We start from the raw sequence: 23,681 nt of genomic DNA on the forward strand, positions 1-23,681 counted from the left end.
CAACTTGAAGACAGGGCAGTAGAACTCATCCAATCAGAGCAGCACAAATTAAAAAAAAAATGGAAAAAAGTAAATAGCTTAAGGTGCTTATTGAACAACATCAAAGTGACTAACATTTGCATAATAGGGGTCCCAGTAGGAGAAGGGAGAGAAAAAAGGGGCAGAAATCATATTTGAAGAGCTAATGGCTAAAGGCAGAAAACTTCCATAACATGGAAAGGGAAACAAACATCCAGATCCTGGAAGTCCTGAAGTTCCAAAAAAAAGGAACACCAAGGTATGCTATCATTCAAATGTCAAAAGTGAACGACAAGGAGAGAATCCTAAAAGCAGCAGGAAAAAAGTTTTTATATATAAAGAAACCCCATTAAGACTACGAGCAGATGTTTTAGCAGAAAAACTGCAGGTCAAAAGGGAGTAGATCAATATATTCAAAATACTAAAAGAAAACAATTTCCAACCAGGGATACGCTACCTGGCAAGGTTATTGTTCAAAAGTGAAGGATGACTGATGAAATTGACAGACATTTAAGGAGACTCATCAAGGAAAAAGAAAAAAAAGCAAGAGGACTCAAATATATAAAATTAGAAATGAAAGAAAAGAAGAAACAACTGACACCACATACTATAAGGATTATAAGAGAATGCTATGAAAATTGATATCCATCAAATTGGACAAGCTAGGAGAAATAAATAAACTTCCAGAAACATAAGATTTTTGAAAAATGAATTCAGAAGAAATGGAAAATTTGAACAGACCAATTACCAGCAATGAGATTAGATCAGTAATCAAAACAAAACAAAACAAAACAAAAACTTCCTAACAAAAACCCAGGACCAGATGTTTTCACCAGTAAATTCTATCAAACATTTAAAGAAAAGCTAATACCTACCTTCTCAAGCTATTTCAAAAAACAGAAGAGGAAGAAAATTTTCCAAATTAATTCTGTGAGGCCAACATTACTCCAATAGCAAAACCAGATAAGAACACTAAAACAACAATAACAACAGCAAACTACAGTCCTATTTCTGGTGAACAAAGATGCAAAAATTCTAACCAAAATATTGACAAATTGAATCTAATAATACATCTAAAAAATCATTCATTATGACCAAATGAGATTTATTCCAGGGATAACACAAGTTACTCAATATTTATAAAATCAATGTGATACATCACATTAACAAGTGAAAGTATAAAAACCATATGATCATCTCAAAAGATGCAGAAAAAGCATCTGATAAAGTACAACATATATTCATAGTAAAAACCCTCAACAAAATAGGTTTAAAGGGAACATACCTTAACCTAACTTACAGCTGTAAGAAAAACTTACAGCTAACATTAATCTCATTGATGAAAAACTGAAGTTCCCCTCTAAGATCAAGAACAAGTCAAGGATGTCTATACTCACTGCTTTTATTCATCATTGCACTGGAAGTCCAAGCCACAGCAATCAGACAAGTAAAAGCAGGGAGGAAATAAAGTTTTCACTATTTGCAGATGACATGGTAATATATATATATATATATAGAAAATCCAAAAGACTCCACCAAAACTATAATAACTGATAAATGGATTCAGTAAAGTCACAGGATACAAAATTAATGTACAGAAATTGGTTGTAGTTCTATATACTAACAACAAAGTAATAGAAAGAGAAATTAAGAAAATAATACCATTTACAAAAGTGCTTAAAAGGATAAAAACACCTGGGAATAAATGTAACCAAGATGGTGAAACTTTGTATTTGAAAAACAATAAAACACTGATAAAAGAAATTAAGGATGACACAAACAAATGGAAAGGTATTCTATACTGGTGGATTAGAAGAGCAAATATAAAACGTCCATACACAAAGCAATCTACACACTGAATGCAATCCCAATCAAAATACCAACATTTCTCACAGAACTAGAACAAATAATACTAAAATTATACAGAACCACAAAAGGCCACAAATAACTGAAACAATCTTGAGAAAGAAGAATAATAGTGGAAGTATGAGAATCCCAGAGGGTGCCTGGGTGGCTCAGTGGGTTAAGTATCTGCCTTCGGCTCAGGTCCCTGAGGTCCTGGAATGGAGCCCCGAATCGGGCTCTCTGCTCAGTGGGGAGCCTGCTTCCCCCTCTCTCTCTGCCTGCCTCTCTGCCTACTTGTGACCTCTCTCTCTCTCTGTCTGTCAAATAAATAAATAAAATCTTTAAAAAAAGAAAAAAAGAATCCCATATGCCAAATATACTATAAAGCTATTGCAATCAAAACAGTATGGTACTGGCACAAAAAAAGACACAGAGATCAATGGAATGGAATAAAGAACCCATGATACTATGATCAATTAATATATGTCAAAGTAGGCAAAAATATCCAATGAGAAAAAGACTCCCTTCAACATACGGTGCTGGGAAACTGGACAAGTACATGCAAAAAAAGAAACTGAATTACTTTCTTACACTATACCAAAAGTAAACTCAGAATATATAAAAGACTTAAATGTGAGACCTAAAACCATAAAATCCCCAGTAGAAAACATAGGCAACGATTTCCTTGATACTGGCCAAAGAAACACCTTTTTAAAGATGTCTCCTCAGGTAAGGGAAATGAAGCAAAATTAAACTATCGGGACTACATCAAAATAAAAGGTTTTGCACAGTGAAGGAATCCATCCATGCCAAAATGATATGGCAACCTACTGAATGGAAGAATATATTTGCAAATGATATATCCTGTAAGGGGTTTATATCCAAAAATATAAAGAATTCATACAACTCAACAACTCAATAATCTGATTAAAAATGGGCAGAGGAAAAATAAACATTTTTCCAAGGAAGACATATAGGGCCAATGAAAAGATGTTCAACATTACACATTATCAGGGAAAGGCAAATTATGCATTATGTGAGGTATCACCTCACACCTGTTGGAACAGCTATCACCAAAAAAACAGGAAACGACAAGCGTTGGCAAGGATGTAGAGAGAAAGGAATGCTCATGCACTGCTGATGGAATGCAAGCTGGTGTAGCCACTGTGGAAAACAGTATGAAGAATCCTGAAAGATTAAAAGGATAATTACCATATGGTGCAGTAATTCCACTACTCAGTATTTACCCAATGAAAACAAAAATTAATTTGAAAAGATATACACATTCCTATGTTTATTACAGCATTATTTACAATAGCAGCATTATTTACAATATGGAAACAACACAGTGTTCATCCACAGATGAATAAAGAAGTGGTGTGTGTATACACACACAATGGTATATTACTCAGCTTTGAAAAAGAATGAGGGGGTGCCTCGGTGTCTCAGCTGTTTAAGTGTCTGCCTTCAGATCAGGTCATGATCCTGGGGTCCTGAGATTGAGCCCCATGTGGGACTCCCCGCTCAGCAGGGAGCCTGCTTCCCCCTCTCCTCCTGATTCGTGTTCCCTCTCACTGTCTCTGTTTCTCTCTCAAGTAAATAAATGAAATTTAAAAAAAAAAAAGAAAAAAAGATTTAGTTTTTGCCCTTTGCAGCAACATGGATGGGCCTAGAGGGTATAATGCTAAGTGATTTAAGTCAGATAGAAAAAGACAAATACCATGCGATTTTACTCAGATGTGCAATTTCAGAAACAAAACCAAAAAAAGGAAAAAAAAAAAAAAGAGAGACAAACAAAAAAATAGTATTTAGTACAGAGAACAAGCTGGTGGTTGCCAGAGGAGGTTAGATGAGGGGAAGGGTAAAATAGATAAATGAGATTAAAGGTACACTTACGGTGATGAGCACTGAGTAATGTATAGAATTACTGAATTATTATTTTGTACAACTGAAACTAATATAGTATTCTATGTTAACTATACTTCAATAAAAAATTCAAGTAAAGTTCTATAGAGCCTGACATTTTGAGATTGAGGGATGGAACTCACAATTACAGTAGTTACCTATCTCTTTTTCAAGGATGTATCTCTGATTGCAAAATAGTTTGGATATCATTAATTCATCATTCAATGAGTGAATAAATGATAGCATTAGCATATAAAGATGACAATTCTGGGTGATGAATACTCTCTATTTGACAGTCAACAGATTAATTGCAGTAGCCATTATCACATCAAAGTAATCAGTGAAAATGGCTTCTGCTTGGTATGATCTGACTTTACATTTATTGCAAAATTAATGAGAGCTCTGTAATATACATATTCTCTATCTGTGTATCTATCTATCTATATGTATATATCTATAGTCCATGAAATTGTGGCATCAAAAGTTACTTTAGAGATTATCTACTGCCATCTTTGTTATAAATTCACAATGTAAAAGACTCTCCATTCATTAGTCTCTGCCACTTTATCTCAAAGTTGTAGAAATACTCATAATTTTCTATTGAATTACACTCTCCATCCTTCAGGACACCAGGAAGAGAATTTTAAAGGTGATTTAAATGTTCTATAAATCAATTTTTGGAAGTAGGGAAAAGAAAATGTGACACTTCTAAATTTTTGGAAGACCTTTTTTTTTTAATGACAGGTAGAAATATGGATATAATTTGATGTCCCAACATGTTACCCATGAAGCTAGCCAATTCTATTTGCCCTTTGAACTGTCTACCTTTAAGGAGGAAGAGAAACGAGTATGTATTAAGTGTTTGCTATAATACAATACTAGGTATCCTACAAATATTCTCATTTTATCTTCACAACATTTCAATGAGAATTTCATGGAATTTTCAGATGATAAAACTGAAGTTCAAAGAGAACAGAGTCATAAACAGTGGTAGAGCTAGAATTTAGTATCCGATCTGCTTTACTTCAAAATTCATACTCTTTGTAAAAGACATAGAGTGACTGAATGAATAAAAATGCAAGACTCATCTATATAAGTCTTATAAGACACTCACTTTAGATGTTAGTACACATACAGACTGAAAGTGAAGGGATGGAAAAAGATATTCCATGCAAATGGAAACCAAAAGAAAGCTATAGTACCTATACTTATATAAGATTAAAAGAGACTTCAAAATAAAGACTGCACTGGATGCCTGGGGGGCTCAGTGGGTTAGGCCTCTGCCTTTGGCTCAGGTCATGATCTCAGGGTCCTGGGATCAAGTCTCACATCAGGCTCTCTGCTCAGCAGGGAGCCTGCTTCTCCTCTCTTACTGCCTGTCTCTCTGCCTACTTGTGATCTCTTTCTCTGTCAAATAAATAAATAAAATCTAAAAAAAAATTAAAAAATTTTAAAAGACTGTACTGAAAGAAAAAGAAAGGTATTACATAATGATAATTGTGTCAATCCAACAAAAATAGATACAACAATTATATACATTTATGTACCCAACATGGGGTCACCCAAATACATAAAGCAAATATTAATAGACCTAAAGGGGGAAAAGGACAGCAATAAAATAATAGAGGACTTTAATGCCCTACCTAAATCAGTGGATAGATCATCTAGGCAGAAAATCAATAAGGAAACATCAGCCTTAAACAATACATTACACCAAATGGACTTAACAGATATTTACAGAACATTCCATCTAAAAGCAACAATACACATTTTTCTCAAGTGCACATAGAATACTCCCAAGATAGATCATATGTTAGACCACAACACATGTCTTAATAAATTTGAAAGGACAGAAATCATAACAAGCATCTTTCCAACAACAATAGTATAAAACTAGAAATCAATTATGTGTCACTGAAATAAATCCTACTTGATCATAATTTATGTTTTTAAATACATTGTTGAATTTGATTTGCTAATATTTTGAGGATTTTTGTCTCTATGTTCATTAAGGATACTGAGCTGTAATTTTCTTTGTGGCATATTATACTGGTTTTGGTATCAGGGTAGTAGTAGCCTTGTAAAATGAGTTTGGAAGAGTTCCCTCCTCATGTAGTTTGTTGTTGTTGTTGTTGTTTGTTTGTTTTGTTTTTTTAATGAGTTTGAAATGGAATGGTATTAAGTATTCTTTGAATGTTTTATAGAATTCACCAGTGCAGCCATCTGGTCCTGAAGTCTTGTTTGTTGGGAGGTTTTAGATTAGTAATTCAATCTTTTCATAGTAATTGATCTATTCAGATTTCTGTTTCATCATGATTCAGTCTTGGTAGGTTGTATGTTTCTAGGAATTTGTCCATTTCTTCTAAGTTGTCCAATTTGTTAGTGCACAACTATTGATAGTAGTCCCTTATGATCATTTGTATTTATTTGGTATCAATTGTAATATTTCTGCTTTCATTTCTAAATATATTTGAGAATTTATTTGGTGAATCTAGATAAATGTATGAGAATTTTCTTTATCTTTCAAAGAACAAGCCCTTAGTTCCATTGATTCTTTTCAATTGTCTTTTTAATCTTTACTTCATTTATTTTGGCTATAATTTTTGTTATTTCCTTCCTTCTACTGCATCACTTTTATTCAATAGTATTAGAAGATCTAGCCAGAGCTATTAGGCAAGAAAGAGAAATAAAAAGGTATCCTAATTTGAACGGAAGAAGTAAAACTGTAACCACTTGCAGATGGCACAATATTATATATAGAAAGTCCTAAAGACCACATCAAAAACTATTAAAATAAAGAAATTAAATTAAATTGCAAGTAACAAAATCAATACACAAAAACATCTTGTGCTTTTATATACTAAAAATGAATTATCAGAAAGAGAAATTAAGAAAACAATCTCATTTACAATTACATTATAAAGGATAAAATACCTAAATAAATTAAACCAAGGAAGTAAAAGACCTGTATATTGAAAACTTTAAGACTTTGATAAAGGAAATGGAAGAAGACACAAATAAATGAAAAGATATCCCACTTTCATGGGTCAGAATTAATATTATTAAAATGTCATTATTTCACTAAGCAATCTACAGACTCACTGAAATCCCTATCAAAATTCCAATGGCATTTTTCACAGAACTAGAACAAACAATACTAAAACTTGTATGGAATCATAAAAGACAGACTAGCCAAAGCAATCTTGAGAAAGAAGAACAAAGCTGGAGGTATCATGATCCCTGATTTCAAACTATATCACAAAACTTGGGCAATTAAAACAGCATTGTATTGGCATAAAAATAGACACACATATCAATGGAAAAGAACAATGAGGAAAGGGGAGTCTTTTCAACAATGGTGTTGGAAAAATCAGGAAACAACATGCAAAAGAATGAAACGATTTCTATTTTATATCATACACAAAAATTAACTCTAAATGAATTGAAGACTTGAGCATAAGATCTGAACCATAAAACTCCTAGAAGAAAAAATATGCAGTAAGCATCATGACACAGGTTTTGACAACAATTTTTTTAAAGTGACACCTAGAGCAAAAGCAACAAAAGCAAAAATAAAAAAAAAAGTGGGGCTATATCAAACTAGAAAAGTTTCACACAGCCAAAACTATCAATTAAATGAAAAGGGAACCTACTGAATAGAAGAAAATATTTGCAAAACATATATCTGATAAAGGGGCAGAAACTAAAATACATAAAAACTAATATAACTCAATAACAAGAAGCCACCCAAAAAATCCAGTTTTAAAATGGATGGAAAAACAGACATTTTCCCAAAGAAAACAGTTGCTTGAAAATATGATGTCATTAGTCATCAGGAAAATTCATATCAAAACCATAATCATTCTTAACCAGTAGGTCTTAAAGCCTGGGTTTTGAAGTTTGCAGGCTTGACTGGGATAGAGCTCACAGAGTACTGCATTGCTCCTGGAGAGAGGGCAAACAAACAACCTGGGGGTGGACAGTGTGGAAATGATAATCTGTCTGGGGACACACAGTGGAGGAGACATTGTTCACTCTTCTTGGAGTATGTCCCTGAGAGGCAACGTTCTCAAGAGTTCCCGTTCCAGGAACAAAGGAACTGGCTATTGCCATTTCCCTCCCCACCCCTCATAATAAACACAGGGCCACTAGTGGGAAGCAGTGCAGCCCTGACACTAGCTGCCTAATTTGCATACACCAAGCCCCGCCCCACCCTACCTCCACGCCCTGGCAAATTGTCCTTCTCAGTCAAGCTTGCCTCCTCAGTCACAGCATGGAGGGTCCCTCCCCCAGAACACCAACATAACCCTTGCCCATACAATCTCTCCCAACCAGAGAGTTCTGCAGGGCCTCAGTTCTGGTGGAATTGGTGTCAGGTCTCATTGCACAAGCATACCAGAACACAGCTAGTTAAAACTCACCCCATTCAGACCAGGGACCAAACACTGTCCACAGCAGACAAGGAGAGCTTTTGCACATGAATAGCCTGAAGCATAGAGCAGTCAAAATACAACAGCAGAAGGTATACACCATACACCAGAGATACTCCCTGAAGCACCAGGCCCTGGGAATTTGACATCTTCTTCATAAGGCCATTACTTCCAAGAGCAGAAGACAGAACTGGCTTTTCCAAGACAGAGGAGAGGGAAGAAATTTAAAATGCCAAGATGGAGGAATTTATCCCTAATGAAAGAACAAGATAAGGCCATGGCCAGAGATCTAAGGAAAACTGATATAAGTAATATGTTTGACAGAGAATTTAAAGCAACAATCACAGGAATGTTCACTGGACTTCAGAAAAGAATAGAAGACATCAGTGAGACTATTACCACAGGCATAAAAGAGTCAAAAAAGAATGAGAGATGAAGACTGCATTAAATAAGATTGGAAACAGACTTGATGCAATGAATAGCAGGCTGGAAGAAGCAAAGGAATAAATTAATGACCTAGAACACAAAATAATGGAAAATAGTGAAGCAAACAAAAGAGAGAAGGAAGAATTATGCAACATAAGAATAGACTTAGGGAACTTTGTGACCCCATCAATCGTAATAAAATTCATAATATGTAAGTCTCAAAGAAGAGATAGAAAAGGGGGCAGACTATTTATTTTAGGAAATAATAGCAGTAATCTGTGGGAGGAAGCAGATAGCCAGATCCAGGAGACACAGAGAACTCCCACCAAAATCAAAAAAACCAAGCCAACACCAAGACATACTATAATTGAATCTGCAAAATATAGTGATAAAGGCGAAAAAAATCTTAAAACCAGCAAGACAAAGGGAGTCCTTAACTTACAAGGGAAACCCATAAGACTAGCTGGAGATTGTTCAATAGAAATGTGGCAATCCAGAAGAGAGTGGCATGAAATATTCAAAGTGATGAATGAAAAAAATCTGCAATCAAAAATACTCTATCCAGCAAGGCTCTCATTCAGAATAGAAGGAGAGATAAAGAGTTTTCCCAGACAAGTAAGAAATAAAAGAGTTTGTGACCACTAAACCGACCCTGTGAGAAATATAAGAGGATGTTTTGAGTATAGAGACCAAAAGTCACAAAGACAAGAAAGGATCAGAGAAAATCTCCAGAAACAATGACAAAACAAACAATAAAATGGCAATAAATACATACTTATCAGTAATTGCTTTGAATGTAAATTGATGAAATGCTCCAATTGAAAAACATAGGGTGTCAGAAAAACAAAACAAAACAAAACAAAACAACAAGACCCATCTATATGCTGCCTATAAGAGACTCATTTTAGACCTAAAGATACCTGAAGATTGAAAGTGAGGAGGTGAATAAACATTCATCACATGAATGGATGTGAAAAGAAAGCCAGAGTAGCAATATTTGTATCAGACAAATGAAACTTTAAAACAAAGACTGTAAAAACAGACCAAGAAGGATGTTATATAATCATAAATGGGACAATCCAACAAGATATAACAATTGTAAATATTTATGGACCCAACAAAGGAGCATCCAAATATATATTAAAAATTTGATAACAAACATAAAGGAACTAATTGATAACACAATAAAAGTAGGTGACTTAACACCCCACTTACATTAATGGACAGATTATCTAAACAGAAAATAAGGAAGCAATGGCTTTGAATGACACACTGGACCAGATGGACTTAACACATATTCAGAACATTCCATCCTAAAACAGCAGAATATACATTCTCTTCAAAGTGGGCACGAAACATTCTCCAGAATAGATCACATCTAAGGTCACAAATCAGGCCTCAACAAATACAAAAAAATAACCTCATACCATGCACCTTTTCTGACCACAACACTATGAAACTAAAAGTCAGCCACCAGAAAAGACCATAAATCCATGGAAGTTAAACAATGTGCTACTAAACAATGAATATGTCAACCAGGAAATCAAAGAAGAAATTTTTAAAAAATAGATAGATACAAATAAAAATGAAAATACAATAGTCCAAAACCTTTGGGTTGCAGCAAGAGCGGTCCTAAGAGAGAACTATTTAGCATTACAGGCCTACCTCAAGAAGCTAGAAAAATCTCAAACAAAGAACCTAAACTTACACCTAAAGCCTCCAGGAAAAGAACAACAAACAAAGCCTAAAGCCAGAAGAAGAAAGGAAATAATAAAGATCAGAGCAGAAATAAAATAGAACTAGAAAAAAAAAAAAAAATAAAACAGATTAATGAAACCAGGACCTGGTTTTTTGAAATGATTAATAAAATTGATAAACCTTTAGCCAAACTTATCAAAAAGAGAAAAAACTCAAATAAATAAAATCATGAATTAGAGAGGAGAAAGGCAACCAATACCACAGAAATACAAGCAATTATAAGAGAATATTATGACAAATTATATGTCAACAAATTGGACAACCTGAAAGAAAGGATAAAGTCCTAAAAACATATAAATTACCAAAACTGAAACAAGAAAAAATACAAAACTTGAACAGACTCATAACCCACATAGAAATTGAATCAGTAATCAAACTCTCCCAACAAACAAAAGTCCAAGACCAGATGACTTCATGGGTGAATTTTACCAAACATTTAAAGAGTTAATACCCATTGTTCTCAAACTATTCCTAAAGATAGAAAGGGTAGGAAAAATTCCAAATTTATTCTATGAGGACAGCATTATCCTGATACAAAAACTAGATAAAGACTCCACTAAAAAAGAGACCTAAAGGCCAATATCCCTGATGAACATGGACATAAAAATTCGCAATATATACTAGCAAATCAAATCCAATTACATTAAAAGAATCATTCATCATGATCAAATGGGATTTATTCCTGGGCTTCAGAGGTGGTTCAATTCACAAATCAATCAGCGTGATATATAGTACATTAATAAAAGGATAAGAACCATATGATCTTCTCAAGAGATACAGAAAAAGCATTTGACAAAGTACAACATCCATTCATGATAAAAACCTTCAACAAAGTGGTTTAGAGGGAACATACCTCAACATAATAAAGGCCATATCTGAAAACCAACTGATAATATCATCCTCAATGCAGAAAAACTGAGAGCTTTTCCTCTATGGTTAGGAGCAAGCCCAGGATGTCCACTCTCACCACTGTTATTTAACGCAGTACTGGAAGTCCCAGCCACAGCAATCAGACAACACAAAGAAATAAGAGGTATTCGACTCAGCAAGGAAGAAGTTGAACTTTCACTATTTGCAGATGACATGATACTCTATATAGAGAACTTGAAAGACCACCCAAAAACCCTGCTAGAACTGATACATGAATTAAGTAAAGTTGCAGGATATAAAATAAATGTACAGAAATCTGTTGCATGTCTATGCACAAATAATGAAGCAACAGAAAGAGAAATGAAAGATATTGAAAATGATGCAAAAAAATGGGAAGATATTCCATGTTCATGGATTGGAAGAACAAATATTGTTAAAATATCTATGGTATCCAAAGCAATCTACACATTTAATGCAATCCCTATCAAAATACCACCAGCATTCTTCACAGAGCTAGAACAAAACAATCCTAAAATTTGTATGGAAATACAAAAGACCCCCAATAGCCAGAGCAATCTTGAAAAAGAAAAACAAAGCTGGAGGCATCATAATTCCAGACATCAAGTTATATTACAAAGCTGTAGGGATCAAAACAGGAAGGTACTGGCACAAAAATAGACATACATGTGTTGAGACATCCACGAAATCTTGCCAGTTGCAAAGACATGGAATACTATGCTAGGGAATATTATGTTAAGAGAAGTAAGTCAGTCAGGGAAAGACAAATACTATATTATTTCACTCATATGTGGAATTTAAGAAACAAAACAAAGGAGCAAAGGGGGAAAAGAGAGAGAGAAGGAAACCAAGAAATGAACTCTTAACTACAGGGAACTGATGTTTACCAAAGGAGAGGTGGGTGGGGGGATGGGTTAAATAGGTGATGGGGATTAAGGATCAGCACTAGCTGTGATGAGCACCCAGTGTTGTTTATGCAACTGTTGAATCACTAAATTCTACACCTGAAATTAATATTACACTGTATGTTAACTAACTGTAATTTTTAAAAAGATTTATTTATTTATTTGACCGAGAGAGAGAGTGGGAGTGGGAGAGGAAGAAGGGGAGTGGGAGAGGGAGAAGCAGGCTTCCCACTGAGCAGGAAGCCTAATGTGGAGCTCGATCCCAGGACAATGGGATCATGACCTGAGCCAAAGGCAGACACTTAACAACTGAGCCACCCAGGTGCCCTGACTAACTGGAATTAAATAAAAACCTAAAAAGAACCCACAATGAGATACTGCTTCAAACCTGTTAGAATGGCTATTATCAAAAAGACTAGAAATACATTTTGGCAAGGATGTGGAAAAAAGTTACCCTTGAGCACTGTTGATAGGAATGTTAATTGAAGGGGCCGCTACTGAAAAGAGTAAGGAGTAAATTTCTAAAAAAATTTAAAACTACCCTATTATCCAGCAATTCTACTTATGGCTATTTATCTGAAGAAAACAAAAACACTATTTCAAAAAGATATATATGACCCCCATATTCATTATTATAATGAATTATAATGGCATTATTTATAATTACTAAGATGTGGAAACAACCTAAGGGCCCATCACATGCACACACACACACAGGAATATTATTCAGTTACATGTGAAAACACGGATATATCCTGAGGGCACTATGCTTAGTGAAATATGTTAGAGAAGGACAAATACCATGCAACATCTCCTATATGCAAGCTAAATATATATATATGTAGATAGATACAGATACAGATATATATCTAAGCTCATAGTTATAGAAAACCGTTTAATGACTATTAGTGACTGCCAGATGTGGGACATGGCAGGGGAGCAATGAGTGAACTGTTTTCATTTTTTTCTCTTGCTTGTTTATATAAATAGAACAAAAATTTTAAAAAGCAAAAAGTAAAAGAAACTTTGTATCATTTACATTTAAAGGCCATTAACTTTCTGATAAAACACACATGAGTATTCCCTAAATAGTAACAATAAATGTGATCTAGTCTCATTGTTCATGAAAGAAAAAAATATAAGTGTGAAAATATAGGATACATTAGATACTACACAGATAAAAATAGCCTAATTATGGTATCACAAGTTCTGTAGGTGTTTGCAAATATAACTTAATATCCATTGAAAATTATTTTACTTTCTGTTACCTCTATCACTTTAAAGTACTGATCACTTTCCAGACAACATAACTGATACCCTTAAGCACAGTGTCTTTAGGTAAAAGGAAACGTTGTATAAAAGTAAGATACTGATATGCCCAGCACTAACCTAACAGTAGATAGTAAAATCCACGCATATCCAGAAAAACACAGTTTTTGTTTGTTCATTTCTTTGTCTAGTTTGTAACCATGATGGCTATTGTCTGCCTGGAGCTCTATGAGCACAGTAAAACCTTATCTGTTAATCATGTCAAGGTGCTAGTTATTGCTTGATACCAGCTAGAATGTAATGTCTTGAATAAATTGGCCTAGACTTCCCATGTGGTTATAGTAACAATAACAAGATGGCAAACACAAGATTAATAAACAACTTGAATTGAATTTGTAACCCTAGTTTAATAATTATTTTGCAAGAAATATTTATGAACCTTTTTTCCTACATTACTCAGAGTGCACAGAGTATATTATCAAAACCAAGACATTTTTATACAACTTTGCCTTTGTCCTGAGTGCTCCTCCACCTCACATACATCCCAACCCTGAAGTCTTCCAGGCACTCGGTTGAGGGGTCTTCCCTGGGAAACAGTCCCCCATTAGGGTTGGTCACTTCCTGTTCTTGGCCCCATGACCAGTGCTGAGTTTTATCATAGCATGTGCATATGTAAGTCTCAATGGCAAAGACAGTGGCATACATCTAATTTCTCCAGTTCTCTGACTCAGGATGAATGCAGCTAACCAACTTGTGCATTCTACAACCACCCGCTGAGCCTTCCTGGAGAAAATAACAAAGGAAGAACTAATTGCGCCATTATACATTCGTTGTTAACAATTTCAACATAGCCATGACATTGAGTCTCTTCTGTTTTTCTCATTATTTTAGTCTCACTCTGCAAGAACTCTTCCAAACTACTTCTTCTTTCCTCAGATCTCTGAGTTCTCCTCATTTCATCTCACTCTCAGCAGACAGCCTTGTTCTGTACCTTACATAGAAATTAGAAAATGCAGGAATTCTCTTAAATTGCTGCTACTAGACATAAAACTATCAACCATCTTCTCTTTACCAACTTCAAAATAAGCAAGATATGTTTGCCTCCTCCTATCAAAGGTGATGAGGCTGCCTAAATTTTGTATCACATTCTATGTCCACAAGAAACTTCACCTACATGTCCCCTCCTTATCTTTAAACGCTCCCAACTTTCCATACACAAACAAAAAGCCTCCCAGGGCCTCACATCTTCCTTCAGTCAACATCTCACTTCTCATCAAAATTAAATAGTTGTCTATAGTGCCTACTGTTATCTCCTTACCATCCTCATTTTCTCCTCAATTCATAGCAGTGCCTCTGATAGGGTTCTTTTAATGGTGAGATGAAGTCATCAGGTAAGTACAATAAAAGACAACAATTATTCACCCAGTGCTCTTTCAGGAGCGTTCAACAGAGTGACCACTCTCCTCTTGAAACACTTACTTTTGGATACAATGATCTACACTGTCTGTATTGTTTCCCTACCTCTCTGAGGTCTCTTTATCCTACTCTCTTGTTGGTTTTTCTTATGTCACTTGATAAATCAATGTGAAGTCCCTCGGGTCTGTTCTCAGACTTTCTTTTTTGCTACACTCTCTATGAGAAATATTTATTTCACATGGTTTTACTGACCACAATTTTTTCTAAAGATTTTATGTATTTATTTGACAGAGAGAGATACAGCGAGAGAGGGAACACAAGCAGGGTAGGTGGAGAGGGAGAAGCAGGCCTCTCACTGAGCAGGGAGCCCGATGTGGGCCTCAATCCCAGGACCTCTGGGATCATGACCTGAGCCAAAGGCAGACACTTAACCACTGAGCCACCCAGGGGCCCCTCCTTGACCACAATTTTGCTGCATAGGTCAGAGTACCTAGTTGCACACAGCTGTATACAAACTAGCTTAAGCAGAAAAGAAATTTATTCATATTAGGAGGATCTTAAGGAGGATTAGACAGGTGGTAAAGCTAATCTTGGAAACAGTACCTATATCAGAAAGATGTGTTAATGAAAATAACTATGGCTAACTCTGAAGAATGGGAAGCCCTTGCTGCTACGCTTCCCCCATGACACACAGCTTCCTCACATTTCTCACGTATACATCCAAGTCTCTCAAAGTTGTGTCTAATTAGAAGAACTTAAGTCACAAGTATGTCCTCATCAGACTGTAAAGAGCTAACAAATGTTGAGTCTTCTGATTCCTAACTGGGGAACATAGGATTTAGAGTATGGAGATTATAGAAAATAGGGTGAGTATTCCAAGATATTAGGTGATAAGAAATGGCAAATATCCACTGCAGTTGCTCTTATCTACCTGACATTAATATATATCCTTCTTCCCAACATAATCTTTCAAATAGTAACATGCGTTCACCTATCCTATTGTAAATACCTATAAACAAATATATCACCACCTTCTCAAGAAGAAAGAAAACATCTCATCAATCATAGTATCTGTGGTAGGACCAGTGAATTTCATGACAGTTGGCAGCTGATTTATTTCTTTTACTGAAAAGAGTTCTCAAAAAGGCAAAAATGTTATATGAAATGTCTTAATAGTGTATATGATATTACATAAAGCCTGTGAATTATTTTGCTGTAGGAAGTAGGATGAGCATGGAAGCAAATATAAACCCAAATTAGGCATTTATCCTACCAAGGACAAACTATTTCTAGTCCGTAATGGGAGTAGCCCCCATGTAATTAATTTACTGCTTAAGAATAAGATACTTTTCCTGAAGTATAGAACTATCCTGAAGGCTTAGGGTTGTTTCCTGCTGTGGGTAAATTGGGTAACCAGCCGTTGTGGTGTCCATCACAGTCTTTTTGTGAGAAATCTACATAAATCTGCTATCATTGTCACCATGATCACTTTATTACTGGGTGTACTGGGCAAGTACTAGGGTGGCTGGGAAGGAATCAGACTTTCATCCATTTATCAGGTCACTTTGTTCAACTGATTATTGAGAGTTTATTCCACAGTGAGACTCTTTGACAGAGTATTCACTTAGGATGGAAATATTGTCAATCTCTCAGCCCATTTTGAGTAATGAGTCCCTAAGTCTAACCCCAACTTTTTTCCTGAAGAGAATGCAGACCACCTGATCAAACTATTGCTCATGAATTAGTATAAACCTAGCCTTCAACCATCTCTCTCTAGACTAAGCAGAAACTGGAATATGTCCCTTGAACTTCTAAATTTTGAAGGGATTTTCCTTTTCTAATGACATTTATGGCTACCCTGCGTGGGTTTAATATAACAGCACTCCAGTTCTGATTACTGCTAGCATATCAGGCTGAGTAAACTTAAGTTAGACTCAAATTATTTCCTTCTTGTTCCATTTGTCATAGGGCCTCCTCAAGAGTCACACATGTGAGTTAACAGAGGAATGGCATAGAAAAACATTAGGACACAGGGAGTATGAAGTGACAAAAGTTCTCTCCTTGACCAAACTCCAGTTGAGTGCTCTCAGCCCTCTTCTTGATGAGGCCTCAACTTCAGTGCCAAAGACTTCAGACTCTCAGCACAAATTATTATTATTATTATTTTAAACGAATGAATCTTTTTTTTTAATTTTTATATATTTATTTGACAGACAGAGATCACAAGTAGGCAGAGAGGCAGGCAGAGAGAGAGAGGATGAAGCAGGCTCCCCGCTGAGCAGAGAGCCCGATGCAGGGCTCGATCCCAGGACCCTGAGATCATAACCTGGGCTGAAGGCAGAGGCTCAATCCACTGAGCCACCCAGGCGTCCCTCAGCACAAATTATTTTGCCCACCCATTACATACACAGAGATACATATCCCACATTAAAAGATTTGAACAAGCCATAGCATAATTTCTAACAGCTCAAGGCTGCATCCCTAGGATGACCCTAACCCCCTTAAAGTGGCTGCCTGAAAGAAACCTCCAGGTTGCCAAAAGAATTTTTACCATTTTCTTTCTAGCCGGTACCTTATCAGGTAGGCCTCTGACCTTCCTTTCTTAGAGCATTTACTAATAAAGGCTTACCATCATGAATTCTTCTTCTATGTATCTCTTACAACTCAGGATTGTCTTCTCAAATACCTAAAAATCATTCCTTTGAAATAGTATCATCAGAAGGGATAGTGTCCTCTCTCCCAGACTGTGGTAGGAAGGACCTACTTCAATTATTGACAGCTAACAGACACAGCTGGCCTAATTATATTTACATTGGCCAACTCTTTGTAATTTTTCATTTCTCTGGTTCTGTACAAGCCCCTGTTCTTCTGCCACCTCCTTCTTTCTTTCCTTCCTTCCTACCTTCCTTTATTCCTTCCTTCCTTCTTTCACTGGGTACAATATACTTTATTGATGGTACATAACAAAGTTGGGCTCTCCAAGCTCCTCCCCTTCTCGAGGGACAGAAACTGTGCAGAGGTCTGGAGATTCTGTGTGTGCTGGGGGATGAGTTGTGGTAAGGATTTCGCAGCAGCTGAGGGCCTCTCTCTTCCTCTTGCTCTCACTGAGGCTGATGGTCCAGGGGACTCTTACTTCTTGGAGGCCGTAAGATCCATCGCCCAGTTGCTGTAGCCAAATTCACCGCCATACCAGGAAATGAGCTTGACAGAGTGGTCTTTGAGAGACATCCCAGGCCCAGGATTGAAAGTGGAAGACTGAGTGTCATTGTTAAGTTGTAGGAGACAACCTGGTCCTCAGTGTAGCCCAGGATGCCCTTGAGGAGGCCCTCTGATGCCTGCTTTACCACCTTCTTGATGTTATCATATTTGACAGCTTTCCCTAGGGCAGTCCAATTCACAACCAACACATTGGCATGAGGACACAGAAGTCCATGCCAGTGAGCTTCCCATTCAGCTCAGAGATGACCTTTCCTACTGCCTTGGTGGCACCAGAAGCAGAGATGATGCTCTGGGCAGCCATGCCATGGCTTTCCAGAGGGGCTGTCCACAGTTTTCTGGGAGCAGTGATGGCATGGACTATGGTCATGATTCCCTCCATGATATCAAAGTTGTCATGGATGTCCTTGGCCAGAGGGGCCAAGCAGTTGGTGGTGCAGGAGGCATTGCTGACAGTCTTGAGGGAGTTGTCATACTTCTCATCACTCATACCTATCACAAACATGGGGTTATTAGTAGAAGGGGTAGAGATGATGACCCTCTTGGATCCACCCTTATCCATGATTATGAAGACCCCAGTGAACTCCACAACATACTCAGCATCAGCATCATTCCATTTGATGTTGGTGGGATCTCTCTCCTGGAATATGGAGATGGGATTTTCATTGATGACAAGTTTCCTATTCTCAGCCTTGACTGTACCATGGAATTTGCCATACATGGAATCATACTGGAAGATGTAGACTATACAGTTGAGGTCAATTAAGGGGTCATTGATAACAACAATATCTACTTTGCTTGAGTTAAAAGCAGCCCTGGTGACCAAGCACCCAATATGGGCAAATCTGTTTATTCCAACCTTCACCGTTGTATCTCAGGGACACAGTTGGCACTGCACCAGAAGATGTGGCTATCCATCAAACAGGGAGGAGCAGAGAGCCTATCATTCTCCCTTTAAATGCCCAGTCACCTTCGTAAAAATTGAAGTTGAGCTTGATTTACCCTGTACCATCTTTTTCTCTATTGTAATAGGGTATTAGTGATTTAAAACTCTTATTACCACTTTAATTACTGTCCAGATTTGTTTATATTTGATGAAAATATCTGTTCATGCAACTTATTTGTGCTTCAGGATCCGCTTGAGGTCAAAACTATATACACAGGGGCTCCTGGGTGGCTCAGTGGGTTAAGCCGCTGCCTTCGGCTCAGGTCATGATCTCATGGTCCTGGGATGGAGTCCCACATCGGGTTGTCTGCTCAGCAGGGAGCCTGCTTCCCTCTCTCTCTCTCTGCCTGCCTCTCTGCCTACTTGTGATCTCTACCTGTCAAATAAATAAATAAATAAATAAATAAAAATCTTAAAAAAAAAACTATATACATAATTCCTAATTGGTACGTTATTGCTGGGTATAACCAGTTATGTAGCTTGAACTAATAGGTAACACCAAGTTAATGAATGTAAGATCAAGTTATTTGTTGCTCTATTTTCAGGTATTCAATGCCTATCATGATCTTGCTTGTACTAGGAAACAGAGACTTTCAATCAAAAGGAGAACAGTTACTTGCAAAGTGGTCACAGCTTTCTTCTAAAACCTTAGAAACCTGTACTATCATTCTCCTTTACAAGCTTTGTACTGTGTCTCCTGCCACAAATACTCTGGGCACAATTGGATTAGCTGTCATAAGGCCATTGGAAGGCTGTTTCATGGGATCTGGTCCAGCTGAAAGTCCTTTTTTTGCTGGGGCTCCCTTAAAGAATGATACCCTTTTGAGTCACCTAGCAAATAATCAGAGTAGCCAACTTAAAAGTGGTGATAATTTTCTCCAATATCCAAAGAAACCCATTGTAGCTCTTTCTTAGAGATTTGTGGGGCAAAGCACAGTAACTAGCCTTTCGCTTTGAATTGTATAACTTACCATGTACTATTTACCACAGAATATTCAGAAACTTCAAAGGTGGCAGACCATTATATTTTCATGGTACTTATTGTCCAAACTTCAGCATGCCTACATGTCTTACCAAAAAAATCTAGCATTATTGTTCTATAATTTCTTTCATGATATTATTAATATACCAAAACTGGATGATGCTGACATTGTGAGATCAAGGTCCCTCCAGAATAAATTATGGCACAGAATCCTATATTATAATTTTGAGATAAGTGAGTAAAAGTCTACTGTTGTTTTTTTACCAGGTGAAAGCAAATCATTTTTGTTTTTGTCTGGTTGTTAGTATAGAAAAATGCTTAGACTATGTCAATAGCTGCATTCCAGGTGCTATTCCAAAGCTGGTTTGATTTCTTCTCGAAATAAAATTGAATCCAGAACAGTAGTTGAGACTACAGGTAACATGTATTTAAATGAAGGAAAGTCTTCTGTTATTTTCCAAGGCCTGTTTCTTACTGTACAGGTGATACAAACTAACTGAATGAAGAAGGGAAAGGCATAACCACCAACCACTGGGAGTATGAATCCTTATTACTCCAAGTGATAAAGGAGAACAACTTTCATTTTTATTTTTTCATTTTTTATTTTAAAGGCAAAGAAAAGCCTCAGGAACATCTGCTTAGCCAACCATAATAGAGTTTGGTGTATGGGTTATGACTCCAGTCTGTGAATCATTCCAGTTACTAATTATAATCATTTCGAGTATCAGTAGGAAATAAAGAAATAGCAACAAGATGTGTGTATAAACCCACTGGGCCTACTTTGAATACACTCACAGTGAATCTGCATTGTTATGGACTGAATATATCCTCCACCCCAATGTAATGGTATTTGGAGGTGGGATATTTGGGAAATAATTAGGTCTAGATGAGGTCATGAAAGTGGCCTGAATCTGCTGGCACCTTGATCTTAGATATCATGGTCTTCAGAACCATGAGAAGTAAATCTCTCCTTATTTTTTAAAAATATTTTATTTATTGATTTGAGAGGGGGAGAGAGAGAGAGCAGCAGAAGGTCCAGAGGTAGAGGAAGAAGCAAGCTTCCTGCCGAGCAACGAGCCAGACATGGGGTTCCATCCCAGGACGCTGAGATCATGGCAGAAGCTGATGGCAGACACTTAACTGACTGAGCTACGCAGATGCTCCAAAAAAAATCTCTTCTTGTTTAAGCTACCCAGTCTTTGGTACTTTCTTACAACAGCCTGAGCAGAGTTGACTAAGACAACTATTAATTACCTGACATTCAATAACCCTAGCATTGTTACTGAATTGCAGAAATGGTTTAGTTTTAGCCAGCAGTGTCAACCTGGAATTAGTATCCAATACTTAATGAAATGTCTAGGAATTTCTCCTCCTTTAGTATACAGTTGGCCTCCTAAATCATGCAAGTCTCTTAGGAGAAGAGTAGCAATAGCCAGGATCTATTGACTGCTTACTATGTGCAAGGTACTTTCACATATATTAATTTATTTAATCCCCTTATCCAATGATCATATAAACTCCACTGGAATCAGGGAACTCATTTCAAACACAGTAAAACCACAAAACACAGTAGGACCACACCACAAAGGTCCTCAACGGTCTACCAAGAAAAATTATCATTATGCTTTTAAATAACATTGAGTTTCTCCTTCCCAATTATTCCAATTAATAGCTATATTGCAGTTTTGTGGGTTCCATCAGGAAATCTTTAGGAGTTAGAATCACCTATGATATATTTACTACAAAAATTTTCATAGTTTTTTGGATTTACCTTCTACTTTATTAACTCAAGGTATTTTATCACATCTTTACCTAATTTAGCATAGGCCAACCTTATGTGTAAATTTCAGTCAAGGAACTGAGAAAGCAATTACAATTTCTGACTGATTCTAGCTGTTGACCTTAGGCACTAAAGAGCAACAGGAAGGAGCATGAAAAATTTGGCTCCCCTTGCATGGTACTTATCTAAGGGATCTTTTTTTTTTCAAGATTTTATTTATTTATTTGACAGACAGAGATCACAAGTAGGCAGAGAGGCAGGCAGAGAGAGAGGGGGAAGCGGGCTCCCTGTTGAGCAGAAAGCCCGATGTGGGGCTTGATCCCAGGACTCTGGGATCATGACCTGAGCCGAAGACAGAGGCTTTAACCCACTGAGCCACCCAGGCACCCCTATCTAAGGGATCTTGAGGCAAGGCCTGAATGGGGCAGAGATTCTGTTTTGTTGTAAAGACACTCCAGGAGATTAGGGTATTTAGGGGCTCTCCCAAAGGCTTCCTTTTTAACTGGTATTCTACTCTTTTCCATTCAATATGCTGTTACTAAGAAATCTGACAAAGACATGAATTCAATCTAATCTGAAATTCAGCAACCCAGAGCATCAGATAGGATGTTTTATTCTTGGCTATGTTAGTCCTGCGGTTGCAACAAATACTTTTGACACAGACACAGAAAGTCTCCAATTCTCCTACTCTCTCTTGAGCTAAGAACTTAAGACTTGGATCTTATGAGTTTCTGTTGCTTAGCTCTCCTATATATCTAGAAGCAGTAGCCTTCCTTTTCTTCCTTATGATTCCATCTTTCCTACTCATTCTATACCAAGAGCTACCTGTTTTTTTAAAGATCTTGTCTTCAATAGCCATTTCATTCTAGAGGATAATTTAAGTAACTGTTTCACATGCTGTGCCATTAACTACCAGAGTTCCCAGTTCTATACTATGTCTTCAGTGCTTTCAAACCCAACCAGCATAAGCAACCCATTTACAAATTTTTATTTCTTTGATGGCTTGTTGCCTTTCCTGGCACCAAATATCATATTGGTCAGGATTGCAAACATTAGAAAATATTCTGACATAAGGAGAAAATTAGTGTTTAAAGGGATATTATGGAGCTCAGATAAATTAGAGAAGGGACCGAGGACAAGATTCTGAAGACACAGGAAAAATGACATCACACCATCTGTTCTGAAGAAGATATCATGGCCATGCTACTTGGAACTGATTGCCCTTAGGATTAGATGCCTGATATTTCACTCCCTTCCTTCCCTCAAGCATCAGAAAAAAACAAAGTCCCTGCCATTACATGTGCCAGAGTGTATACTCCTCTTTTCATGGTCACTTTTTCACAGTGCTAGATTTCTAATGTAAATGTCAAGTGAGTCCAAATAATTGGAAAAACTGAAGTCAGTGCCTTTATCTAAAACTACAAGAAAGTCTGGAATATAATTATTCCATCCTCTGCCTTGGAAAGAACAATTAATAACATAAAAAATTACCAAAATATAGAGAGAAAGTTGGACCACAATAAATGACAAATACCTACTAGCTGGGCCATATGTTAAAATCACCTAAAATGATATGCTCAATCGGGTGGTAGTCATTACTCACAGTATTTCTGGATCTCTTTCTTTTCCTAGATAATAATTTGAAACTACACTTACCTCCCTCTAGAATTCAGCAGAGGTAAAATAACTTACCTTAGCTGATGGAGTATAAATGGAAGCAACAAGTGTCACTTCAAGACAAACTCTTTCTGAGCTGATATGCCTTCTACATACTCCCTTGCCCTGCCATGATGAACATGGAAGCCCCCAGTAGATATGGTAGCATCATCACAAAATAAGGCTTCAGTCATCTCGGGTGTCTAACCGAATAATCTGAAAAAGCTCCCTTCTCAGCCTG

At 36.7% G+C, this 23,681-nt stretch overlaps 1 pseudogene; it reads right to left on the reverse strand.

Moving 5' to 3' along the window:
• Positions 1–17,989: 17,989 nt before the first annotated feature.
• Positions 17,990–19,690, reverse strand: LOC111147488 (annotated as a pseudogene).
• Between the last annotated feature and the right edge of the window lie 3,991 nt (positions 19,691–23,681).

Source organism: Enhydra lutris, unplaced genomic scaffold (genome assembly GCF_002288905.1).
Source record: "Enhydra lutris kenyoni isolate GAN:26980312 unplaced genomic scaffold, ASM228890v2 scaffoldscaffold17, whole genome shotgun sequence".
NCBI classification, from domain to species: Eukaryota; Metazoa; Chordata; class Mammalia; order Carnivora; family Mustelidae; genus Enhydra; species Enhydra lutris.